Source organism: Rhinopithecus bieti, unplaced genomic scaffold, assembly GCF_001698545.2.
Source record: "Rhinopithecus bieti isolate Rb0 unplaced genomic scaffold, ASM169854v2 scaffold_70986, whole genome shotgun sequence".
In the NCBI taxonomy this organism is placed as follows: domain Eukaryota; kingdom Metazoa; phylum Chordata; class Mammalia; order Primates; family Cercopithecidae; genus Rhinopithecus; species Rhinopithecus bieti.
The window spans coordinates 2,174-15,023 of record NW_016826238.1 but is presented as its reverse complement, the minus strand read 5'-3'; the positions used below and the strand labels follow the sequence as shown (position 1 = coordinate 15,023).

Below are 12,850 nucleotides of genomic sequence, written 5' to 3'. Positions count from 1 at the left end.
GGGGACCATCCAATCAGGCACGCAGCTGGAGCAGAGCTGGCGGCTTCCGGGATTTGGCGCGGCCTTTGTCTCTCCCTACAGCAGAAGCTGCAGGTCTCGTCTGTCGTCTGCTTTGTGCACTCTCCTGCTAGAGGCCCAGCCTCTGTAGCCCTGAGAACTGCGGGTATTGGGAGATCCACAGCTAAGACGCCAGTGCCCCCTGGAAGCCTAGAAATGGTGAGAGTGCCGGTCTGACATCCCGAGAGAGGGAACGGGGCTGGTTGGAACCAGTGGGAAGTGGCTGTGGCGGGACTCAGGCCTCCCCACAGTCAGCTTCACAATCTGCGCCCCGAGTTCTTGCCCACCTCGGCCTCAGTCCCCTTCAGCCATAAGATGGCGGCTGCGCTGACAAATGGGCCCAGGCGTCCTGTCTTCCCTGCAATGTGCTCCCTGGCCTGGAGTCCTCTGTGGGCAGCTCTGCACCTGCAGCGCCGTGTCTCTCCCAGATTGTGCAGGGACCAGGGAGGATCGTCAGGGGAGATTGTGCAGGTACCAGGGAGGATCGTCAGGGGAGAATCCTGACTCGGGATGCGGGTTCATGAATGGGAAGAGCTTTGGTCCATGGCATTCTCAATTCCTCTTTCCTTCTGTTAAAAATTTATGGGAGTCGCCGCCAAAATATTAACGAATTTAATTAAAGAGTGATTCTAAAATTGTAGAGCGCCGAGCTATGGGGTGTAGTTGTTATCCATGGGACGGACTTGAAGGAAAGACTTTTAGAAGATGCATGATGCAGAAACCCAAATTCAAAACTCGGTAAGGTACAGGTACGTAGTTTCTAAATTAGCACCTATAGGGTACACATTTTCTGATTATGTAATCAGAGCTTAATAGGCAGTTTATAGTTTGTTACGCCTAAACTTTGTTTTCCCCAATGTAGTAATTTACAAAAAAATACATTTGGGTTACATTTTTTCTTTTTTAAAGTAGGAATCCAGGCATCGCAGCCACATACCTCGAATTGCCTGTTACGCAGCCACATACCTCGAATTGCCTGTCACTTAACTATATTCACACTCCACAGGGGACTGATCTTCTGCATTTTTTTTTCATGTTTCTCACACGGAGTCTCAAGTCTACCCCTCAACCCCTCCAGCCTAACTCTGACTTGCAGTAAAATACTAAATTTCCAATTTCTTCTGATTATCCCAAATACCAACTTTCCTTCCCTAATTCACATTATTAACTATTTATCCTTTAGTGTAGACTTTTGTTACTATATTTTATTTTTTGACAAACCATTGGGTGGGACATTTAAAAAGATTTGCTTTCTGTTTGTAACTATTGCCCTAGAAAATAAACCAAAAAATAATTCCCTGACACTGTATTGTAAAAAAATCTTTGTGCCTTTTTCTTTTGTCTTCCTGCACAGAGATCTTATGAAAATGTTTTGCAGTCACTTTTTTTTTTTTTTTTTTTTTTTTGTTTTTGTTTTTTAATCTTGATGGGATGATGTATCCTCAGCCACCTTTCAGTTTTTTCCTGGTCCTGGTTTTCAGTACTGGCTGTGAATGAACCAGGGTACACACCATGACTATGTCTGCTAGAGTGTTTGATGATTATTAGCTTCTGGGTCATTTTCTCTCACAGGACAACAAGAGGTATGAAGTGCAGTCTCTCAGGAGAGCAGATGGCTGCCCTGGGGCTAAGGGGAATCTCCTGGTGTACTCTTGCTTTGAAAAGCTAACCACTTGAGACATTAAGATTGTCTTCACCCAACCTAGCTTCCCTTTCTTAGAGACACATTGCAGGTCAGCCAATCTTATGCTGGTATTGAGGGAAAAACAGAAATGATTTCTGCCCCTTGGATTCTCTGAGATTCCTGAAAAAAATAGTATCCTAAAAGACAAAAAATAAAAAACAAAAACAACCTGACCCCAGTGAGATGGTGCAAAAAAACTTGCAAAGTAAAATGCACTTGGGGCACTTAGTGGGGACATACTGCAGTGTCTCCTGAGAGGGCACAAAAGAGGTGAGTTTCAAAAATAATTAATCATACATTTCAGTTGTTTGAAATTCTCGTTTATGTTTACCTTTTTCTGTAAGTTTTTTTTTTTGTTGTTGTTGTTGTTTTTTGTGGGAGGGGTGGGCTGGGTGGTTTCGAATAGGATTTCAAGACAGCTTTTAGAATGCTACCAAATAAAAGAATAGGTAAAATCTCTTTGCCATTTTGGATGTAGAAAGTGCATACATTTTGCTGGGAGCAGTGGCTCACGCCTGTAATCCCAGCACTTTGGGCGGTCGAGGCAGGCAGACCACGAGGTCAGGAGATCGAGAGCATCCTGGCTAACACAGTGAAACCCCCTCTCTACTAAGATTACAAAAAAATTAGCCGGACTTAGTGGCGGGTGCCTGTAGTCCCAGCTACTCAGGAGGCTGAGGCAGGAGAATGGCGTGAACTCGGGAGGCGGAGCTTGCAGTGAGCCAGGATCGCGCCACTGCACTCCAGCCTGGGGACAGAGGGAGACTCTGTCTCAAAAAAAAAAAAAAAGAAAGAAAGAAAAGAAAAAAGAAAGTACATAACTTTTTATAAGAAAATATTGTAGATAATCGGTGAATTACAAGATTTATGGAAACATCGGTTGTTATTTTTGCAGGGCAAATTTGTGACAGTGAATATCTCTGTTCTATATCCTGTTTTCTTAATTTCTGAGTTCAATGCTAAATTTTATAAAAAGAAAAAGAATCATCTGCAAACAGAGATTGTTTGATTTCCTCTCTTCGTGTTTGGATGTATTTTATTTCTTTCTCTTGCCTGAATGCTCTGGTTAGGACTTTCAATTTTATGTTGAATAGTAGGGGTGAGAGAAGGCATTCTTGTCTTGTGCCAGTTTTCAAGAAGGAATGCTTCCAGCTTGTGTCCATTCAGTATGTTGGCTGTGGGTTTGTCATAGATAACTCATTTTGAACTATTTACCTTCGTGCCAAGTTTGTTGAGGGTTTTAAACGTGAAGGATATTAACTTTTATTGAAAACTTTTTCTGTATCTATTGAAATAATTTTGTGGTTTTTATCTGTAGTTTGTTTATCTGATTAATCACACATATTGATTTGTGTCTGTTGAACAAACCTTGCATCCCAGGGATACAACCTACTTGATCATAGTGAATTAGCTTTTTAATGTGCTGCTGGATTTGGTTTGCTAGTATTTTGTTGAAGATTTTTACATCAATGTTCATCAAGGATATTAGCCTGAAGTTTTCTTTTTTTGTTTTATCTCTGCCAGATTTTGGTATTAGAATGATGCTGTTGCTTGGAGTGGTGACTCACGCATGTAATCCCAGCACTTTGGGAGGCTGAGGTGCATGGATCACGAGGTCAAGAGATGGAGACTATCTTGACCAACATGGTGAAACCCTGTCTCTACTAAAAATACAAAAAGTAGCTGGGTGTGGTGGCGCATGCCTGTAATCCCAGCTACTCGGGAGGCTGAGGCGGGTGGATTGCTTGAACCTTGGAGGTAGGGTTTGCAGTGAGCCGAGATAGTGCCACTGCACTCCAGCCTGGCAACAGAATGAGACTCCATCTCAATAAATAAATAAATAAATAAATAAATAGAATGATGCTGTTTTTATATAGTGAGTTGGGGAGGAGTCCCTTCTCAATTTTTTAAAATAGTGTTCTAAGATATAATACTGGTTTTTCTTTGTACATTTGTTAGAATTCAGCTGTGAATCTGTCTGGTCCTGGATTTTCTTTCTTTCTTTCTTTCCCAGATGGAGTCTCGCTCTGTTGCCCAGGCTGAAATGCAGTGGTGGGATTTCAGCTCACTACAGCCTCTGCCTCCCAGGTTCAAGCAATTCTCCTGCCTCAACCTCCTGAGTAGCCAGGACTGCAGGCCAGTGCCACCATGCCTGGCTAAGTTTTGTATTTGTAGTAGAGACAGTATTTCACAACATTGGCCAGGCTGCTCTCGAACTCCTAACCTCAGGTGATCCTACCACCTCTGCTTCCCAAAGTGCTGGGATTACAGGTGTGAGCCAGCATACCTGGCCAGTCCTGGGCTTTCTTTTGGTTGGTAGGCTGTTTACTACTATTTCAATTTTGGAGCTTGTTATTGGTCTACTCGCTGATGTATTTTGTTGTTTTTGTTCAGTTATGGGAAGATGGATTTTTCCAGAAATTTATCCTTTTTTTTTTTTTTTTTAAGATTTTCTAGTTTGCATAGAGATGTTTATAGTAGACTTCAATACTTATTCATATTTTTGTGGGGTCAGTGGTAATGTCCCTTTTGTCATTTCTAATTGTGTTTATTTGGATCTTATTTTTTCACTAATCTTATTAGTGGTTTATCTTACTAACTTTTCAAAAGATTTAACTCAATAGATTTCTTATTTGTATGACTTTTCATGTCTAAATCTCCTTCAGTTCAGATCTTCTTGTCTTCTGCTAGCTTAGGAGTTGGTTTTCTCTTGCTTCTTTCATTCTTTTATTTATGATGTTAGGTCATTATATGGACATCTTTCTAACTTTCTGATGTGAGCGTCAAAAAGTGCTATAGATTTCCCTCTTACCACTGTCTTAGCTGTGTTGCAGAGATTCTAGTATGTTGTATCTTTGTTCCCATTTGTTTCAAAAAACTTCTTAATTTCTACCTTAATTTCATTATTTATTCAAAAGTCATTCACATGCAGATTGTTTAATTTCCATGTAATTGTATAATTTCAAGTAGTTTTCTTGGTGTTGAATTATATATTTATCAAGCTGTGGCCTAAGAATATGTTTGGTATGATATGGGGATTATTAAATTTGCTGATAATTGTTTTATTTCTGATGTGTGGTCAGTTTTAGAGTATTTGACACGTGGTGGTGAGAAGAATGTATACTATGTTGATTTCAGATGGAAAGTGTTGTAGATGTCTATTAGGACTGTTTGGTCAAGGTTTTAGTTCTGATAGCTCTGTTAATTTTCTGCCTCGATGATCTGTCTAATAGTATATGTGGGGTGTCATAGGAGTCAGAATCTAAGTCTCTTCATAGTTCTCTAATAACTTTTTTGTGTGTGTTTGTGACAGTCTCACTCTGTCACCCAGGCTAAAGTGTAGTGGCGTGATTTCAGCTCACTGCAACCTCTGCCTCCTGAGTTCAAGAGATTCTCCTGCTGCTTCAGCCTCCTGGGCTGCTGGGATGACAGAAACGTGCCACCACGCCCGGCTAATTTTTGTATTTTTAGTAGAGACCAGGTTTCACCATGTTGGTCAGGCTGGTCTTGAACTCCTGACCTCGTGATCCACCTGCCTCAGCCTCTCAAAGTGCTGGGATTACAGGCATGAGCTTCCATGCCCAGCAGAACTCGTTTTATTCATTTGCATGCATGGATTTTTAATAACATTTTTTCTGTCTGCTTTTTTTCATAAACATTCTTTCAAGTGCACACAGTATGCCCAAGGCTACATCTTAGATGTCTGCATCCTGTGTCTACTGAAATTCAGACGTCAAGTGTTCAAGAACATGTCCAGAGACTTGGCTGTTTTAGAATAAATTATAAATTACAGATGAGAGGCTTTATTCTCTTACCTGAAAGTAAGGGAGGATATTTCATTCATCTCTCTTTTTTTTTTTTAAACATTTAGATTACACGTAGATAGTTTTCTCTGCTTCTTGGAAATATATGTAAATCATAGTAACAGCTATATAAACCTTTTGTTATTCTTTCTGACTCAGAATTGTCTTCATCTAGGACCTCAGAACCATTGCTTTGTTTTGCTTTGGCAAAGGTTTTTTTGTTTTGCCTTGTTTTGTTTTGTTTTTTGTTTGTTTGTTTTTTAGTCTTTTAAAATAGACACAAATTTGTTTAAAGCTTTTTTTTTTAGACAGAGTTTCACTTTTGTCACCCAGGCTGAAATAAAATGGCACGATCTGAGCTCCCTGCAACCTCTCAGTTCAAGTGATTTTCCTGCCTCAGCCATTCAAGTAGCTGGGATTACAGGCTCCCGCCACCACTCTCAACTAATATTTTGTATTTTTAGTAGAGATGGGGTTTTTCCATGCTGGCCAGGCTAGTCCTGAACTCCTGACCTCAGGTGATCCACCCACCTTGGCCTCCCAAAGTGCTGGGATTACAAGCATAAGCCACCACATCCAGCTGTTTAAAGCTTGTTTTAAGAGCACAAAAAAGTTGAGCGCAAAGATAAGATTAAATTTAGCAACACAGAATGATAAAGAATAAAAGGATACTGAGTAAATGTTTTGACACAAAACTGATTATCCAAGGTAATTATCTCATATTTGCAGACTGAAATACTTACACTGCAAAGGCAAGAACAGTTCAGTTTATTCACTAAATAGTGGAGTCTGTAGGTGTACCTTGGTTTCTGTTACTTCAGAACAATTAGTATAGTTAGGTGTAGTGTTTGTGGACAACTTGCTTTCACATAAATTAAATAACATTTTGTACAATAGTATGAATAGAAGGCCACAATATTTGAATAAATCCCTTAGGTAGTCATTTTAATATTGTTATTTATACTCTTGAAATATAAAGTGTTTTAAACTGAATTATGGTTATAGATATTTTAAAGTTCTACATACATTGTGACAAGTACATTAAAATTATTTTACTTAGATATTTATAGCTAATATCCAAAGAAAATTCACTATAAAATTGTTACAGTAGATATTAGTTTGGCATGCTTATTAATTTATCCAATAGGGATAATTATAGGTAAGCGTGGTTTTAGTGTCTTTCACTAAATTCAAATGCTGCTATTACAGGACAAATAAACGTGATGGGCGATGTGACCGCCCAAAACCATAATAACTCTTCAGTTAGCTATGTTGCAAGCTCACATATGTTCCATTGTATTACAAAGTCAGATTCCAGTTTTTTATCAAAATTGCTGGTGAAAATTGTCAGATGTATTCCAGTATAGATCCCCAATTCACTGGTTAGGAGATGGGAGAGCAGCAGACATGAAAAGAAACCTTATAAAATTCTGCTGAGAGCATGCCTTTTTTTTTTTTTTTCTCATAATGCTCATGTTTCTCATGCTGACATGCTGAGAGTAGCTGTGCATTTTGAGTGTTTCGAGAAAATTAATTTTGGGGACTATCTTCTGGCAAAGTTGATTAGTCTTACATCTAATCTGAGTTTTCTTGAAGATGCTTTTAACTTATTTTTTCTTTCAGTATAATCTTGCTCAGATTGAGAGCTGTTTTTTTCTCCAGTGCTTTGGGTGTCTGTTTCAGAAGCCTTGTTAGTATCCCATGGTCTCTGCGAATGAGATGGGTTGTCACAGGGAGAATTCTTGGAGCTATCTCTATCTGGATTCATGCTGGAAATCTAGCAGTATTTTTTTTTTTAATGTCACCATTATAAATAGAAACTGAGGCTGAAATACTCCTCCCATTCCCATTATTGTGAAGGTGCAGTTTTCTGAGAGTAAATTGTGAAGGAGCCCTGCAGGCTGTTTTCCCTGCAACCCAAGCTTCACTCTCTGATGTGACACTAGAATGCTGCTGTGGCATTGGCGTTCATGTAAGATGTGAGCTAGCAGCTTTGAGCTGTGTGTTGTAGGCTGTGTCTCAGTAGAAGTTGCTAGGCGTAAAGAGAGGGCACTGACCATCAGGAGAACGCAAGTGGGGTGCTCGAGCCCAGTCCTCGGGGAGTAAAGAGCCATTGCTTTAATATGAAAATAGCCAAAACCATAGCACCCTGTTCAACAATTTCTGTAGGAGAGTGAGAGCCTATCTTATCAGCAGGGACCTGTCTTCAAGTTGCAAAATTACCTCCTGTCATGAAAATGTAAAAGTTTATTTTGTCATTGCATAACCAATTAACATACATGGATGGCCTCCCTAATTAGCAGTGAATTTAGGATGAACCACACGTGACATCGTGTGTCAATTCTTCTACTTTTGGACTAGTTATGGTGATTCTCTCTCTGTCTTTCCAATCTTTTAAGCAGATTCTCTGTGATGCATGTCACATTCTGGTTTAATTTTGAAATAAAACAGTTTACTTTCTGTTCTATCATTGTGGAGTTTCTCTGGGACTGGAGAAAATTTTATTTTATTATTTCCCAAACACTGTCTAGAATTAGCGTCATTTCACCACATTGACCAGGCTGGTTTTGAACTTGTGACCTCAAGTGATCCACCTGCCTCAGCCTCCCAAAGTGCTGGGATTACAGGTGTGAGCCATCACCCCAGCCATAAAATTCACTTGTACCTGTTGCTAATCAAAGTGTGGATTTCAGACAACTAGAATCTTTGTTCCCAGGTTAAAATCCTCAAAAGTTGGTCCAAATAAACTGTCTACTTATATTCATGTTGTGTCATCTGTTTTCCATTTCTGTAAAATATTATTTAGAAGAGTAGCTTCTGTGAGGGGACCTCTCTTTCAATTGAACTTTACTTGCTGTAACACCCAAAATGCAGAGTGAGGTTAATCCAACCCAGAATTTGCACATAAGTTCTGTTCTCTGCCTGAGATTTACAAGACAGGCCAAGACTTTGGATTGAAAATGTACAGAAAACTAATTGGAGGCATTTTCTGCATTGTGAAATGTCAACACAGACATCTTGAAACCTCCCTTTGACAATGTGGCTTTTGAGCTCTTCACATCTAGTTCGGTGACCTGCTACATGTTTTACATCCTGTGAGAGGTTCCGAGAGTAAATAGAATCTGATGGCCAAATCTGTAAATGTAAACAAGCATCTTAGGAGTGAAAGATCAAGGCCAGAAAGTATCCAGAGCCATAACCACAACTATACCTACCGGTAAAATGCAAGACTTGAGTATTCTTGTCCTTCCTGTTACTCAAGAGCTAGAATCTGGACAGGTGATCCAGATTCTGGAGCTCCACCAAAGCAGTTCCATTTTTTATTTAGAATCAACCTGTCTCTTCTGCCTGGCTTATCATTGGGCAGTCAATCTGGGGTAACTGGGAACCCTCTCACAATTACCTAGCCATCTTTGAAACATTTGAGAATATCCAAAGCAGAATTTTATCAGGCTGACAAGAGTGGTTAGTTCTACTTCTTTCTCAGTGTAAAAGAAATGAGTCATTCTATGTTTGTTCCTCCCTCATACAAGAGATAATTTTTGCTGGTACTCAAATGACAGTTTCCCCAGTTTTCTTGTACTTGAGTGAAAAAGAGGTCTGGAAACCAAAACAGAGAAACTGATTGCTTTCATTTCATATTATCATTAGAAAAATAGGTAGAGCAGTTATGGGGTTCTTACCATACAGAAACTTTTAGTCTAGACTAGTGATATGGCTTGGCTATGTAACCATACAGCTCTCATCTTAAATTGTAACTCCCACAGTTTCTACATGTTGTGGTAGGAACCCAGAGGGAGGTGATTAAATTATGAAGGCAGGTCTTTCCTACACTGTTCTCATGACAATGAATGAGTTTCGCAAGATCTGATGATTTTAAAAATGGGAGTTTCCCTGCACAAGTTCTCATTTTGCTTGCTGCCATCCATGTAAGATATGACTTGCTTCTCCTTGCCTTCTGCCATGATTGTGAGGCTATGTGGTATTGTTTCAGTCCTTTAAATACCTTTTTCTTCCCAGTCTCTGGTGTGTTTTTATCAGCAGTGTGAGAACAGGCTAATACAAGAAATTGTTACAAGTAGAGTGGGGCATTGATGAAAAGATACCTGAAAATGTGCATGTGACTTTGGAACTGGGTAACAGGCAGAGATTAGAGCAGTTTGGAGGACTCAGAGGACAGGAAAATGTGGGAAAGTGTGGAACTCCCTAGGGACTTGTTGAATGGCTTTGACTAAAATGCTGATAATGATATGGAAAATAAAATCCAGGCTGAAATGGTCTCAGAGGGACATGAGGAACTTGCTGAGAATTGGAGCAAAGATGACTTTTCACGTTTTAGCAAAGAGACTGGTGTTATTTTGCCCCTTCCCTAGAGATTTGTGAAACTTTGAACTTGAGAGAGATGATTTAGGTTATCTGGCAGAAGAAATTTCTAAGCAAGGCAGGTCTCAGTTGAGCTGTGGATGCCAGTCTGTGTTCTGCAGGATAGGTTTTGTTAAAGTTGTTAAGAATAATGCCTATTTTAAGAGATACCAAATGAAATTTAGAGGATAAGAGGGTAAAACTAATTATTATTCTTGGAAATGGTTGGTGATACAGGATAAAAATAAATACAACACACCCAAATACAGGATGATAGTTTTTTTGTTATTGGGTTTTTTAGAGCATAATATAGGAGTAGATTTATTATAGCTACTCCAAATGTTAAAGAGTGATACAATGACCACAGAGTTAAAAACTCTCACTGTTATAGCTGTTTATTTTACAATAATTGGTTTAGTCTACAAGTTTAAGGCAAACATACTAATGCATTTGCTTTTCTTCAGAATTCATAAAGATTACGTAAAATCTGTCCCAAAACTTATAAGAAATATTCAGTAGTTAAAAATAAGTCTGATTAAGATGCTTTACTGTTACACATGAATGAGCAAAGGTGGTATATAATGCTTTTTTAAAAAAAATTTTAAAAAAATCAATAAAGGCAATCTTTATCTTTTTTGAACAATGCATTCTGAAAAGGTTAAACTTCAGAAATTATTTAAAGGTAAATAAGATTGGCATCCATAAGGAATACTATTTATAAACTAAATGCAGTTATAGAGGCTACTTTAAAGAAGAATAAAATTTGGACTTCGAGTATGGTGAGTGCACAATAATGGACCACTGTCTTGGGGAACACAGTATGGCATTACACCACACAGACTGGCATTGCCTGTATGTGGCGCTGCTCCATTTTTCTCAGAAAAAGAGTAGATCCATTTTGTCAGCTGTTTTTTATTTGTTCCCAGGAAGCATAAATGCTTAACATCATTAAGTAAACAAAAATAAAATTTGAAGGAAGGCTGCCCTTTTCAACAGGAAGGCAGAGTGTGGCTTATGTGTCTCTATTTAGCACTGCCAATCAGTTTGGCAGCAACTGTAGTTACCTTTTGCATGCTTCAGTTCTAACCCTGCCATTTCCAGTAATTTTTTTCTGAACGCAGCTGTGCTTCTTGTCTTAAAATCTATAAGTTCTTGTTTTGCAGACTGAGATTTTTTTTTTTTTCAAATTTCTGACTACATAATTGTTGGGAAGTTTTAGCCAGCAGAACATCTTTATTTTTTGCTCTTGCTTTATCCAGTGCTTTATTAGCATTTTCATAATCCGCTAGTGACCTAGACCTTCAATATGGGAGATCCTTAGCAGCTTGAGTTTCTCTTAGTAATATTTTTAAGGGTCAGAAATTTCGAGGGCCTCATCTGCAGACACTCACGCTTCTATTTTTCTTGTTTCATCAAACATTTCTGAAACTTTGAGAAAAAACTTTCATATATCTGTAGAATCCTGTGTTCCTAAAACATATAATAAAGAACCAATTGTATTGTAATCATCTGCAGCACTTTTGTGGGATTTTTGTCATTCTATCAGAGTTAGCAGATACATCCTTAACTCGGTTATGATATTCTAAAAGAAATGTTTGTTCATGCTCAAAGAAATTATCTACATCCTTTACTCTTGAAACAATTACTCCATCTGCTGATTTAACCATGTTTTTAAAGAAATCTTCAATCTTCAAGTTTCTCTTTTTATTTTTCCTTGCACACTCAAATCTTGATTATATTCCAAGAAGACATGGAAATTTAAATATTTTCTCAAAATAGGATGTGCTATCACATGACATAAGAACACTTCATGCATCGCAACTCTCTTCTTGAATATTCCCAAATATTCAGCTTCCAGTTCCTGTTTCATCTTTGTGAATTCTTCCTTTGTCATTGACCCTTCTCCTTCTCCAAGCTTCTGTACTTTTTCCCTTGAAGCATCAAAATCAATCCTTGGTGGTGCTGGTTGGAATGATGTAACCTGCATAGTCTTCATTTTTAACAAAGGAATCATGAAGCCAGATAAATTGCTTGTGTTGCTGAACAACAGTAAACTCATTTTGTTTAAAATTTGGCAATAAACTCTTTGTGTGAACAGTGAATTTTACTTTATCCCACTCACTAAGAGCATCAGAGATGTCCACCTGCAGAGGAGGATCACTTTGAAGATCTACATTTATTGCTTTAAGTCCACAGTTCTCTTCCCGAGAGGAAGTCAGGGCCATCATCCAGGTCTTCCTTCATGGCTGCTCCCCAGGGTGATAGTTTGTGTAACAAACAGAGATATTGTCAGATTGCGTACATCCATATAGAATAGGACATGATAGTATGCACAGCATATGCACATAAACTGCCAAAATACGATGTGAAGGTTGGCCTAACCAATTACACTGTAGCGTATTGTACTGGCCTGCTGCGGGCCTGCAGACTCCTCAGTAGGTGAAGATCTGTGACCTATGGCATGGACAGGATCTGTGAAGACCAAGTAGAGATGACTGGCAATGAATACCATGTGGAAAGCACTGATNAATGAGGCTTTTTCAGATGAAGAAAATAAACTTATTGACAGCAAAATTTAAAAAGAAAAATTAAATTTATAAGCAGCAAAACATTCAAGAGATTACTTGGGTTCTGTTAAAAGCATTCAGTTTTAAAATGGAAACAGAGCATAAAAGTTTGGAAAATTTGCAGCCTGACAATGCAATAGAATAGAAAAGCTCATTTTTTGGAGGAGAAATTTAAGCTAGCTGTGGGAAAAATGTCTTCAGGTCATGACAGACAGAGTTCTTCTCCACAGCCCCTTCCATCACAGGCCCAGAGGCCTAAATGAAAAAGATGGCTTTATGGGTCAGGTCCAGGGCTTCCCTACTCTGTGAAGCCTAGGGACTTGGTACCCTGTATTCCAGCCACTTCAGTCATGGCTAAAAGGGGCCAAGGTAGAGCT

The 12,850-nt window shown here is 38.8% G+C and overlaps 1 pseudogene; it reads right to left on the bottom strand.

Annotated features, from left to right (window-relative positions):
* Positions 1-10,844: 10,844 nt before the first annotated feature.
* On the bottom strand, positions 10,845-12,153 carry LOC108522907 (sorting nexin-6 pseudogene; annotated as a pseudogene).
* Between the last annotated feature and the right edge of the window lie 697 nt (positions 12,154-12,850).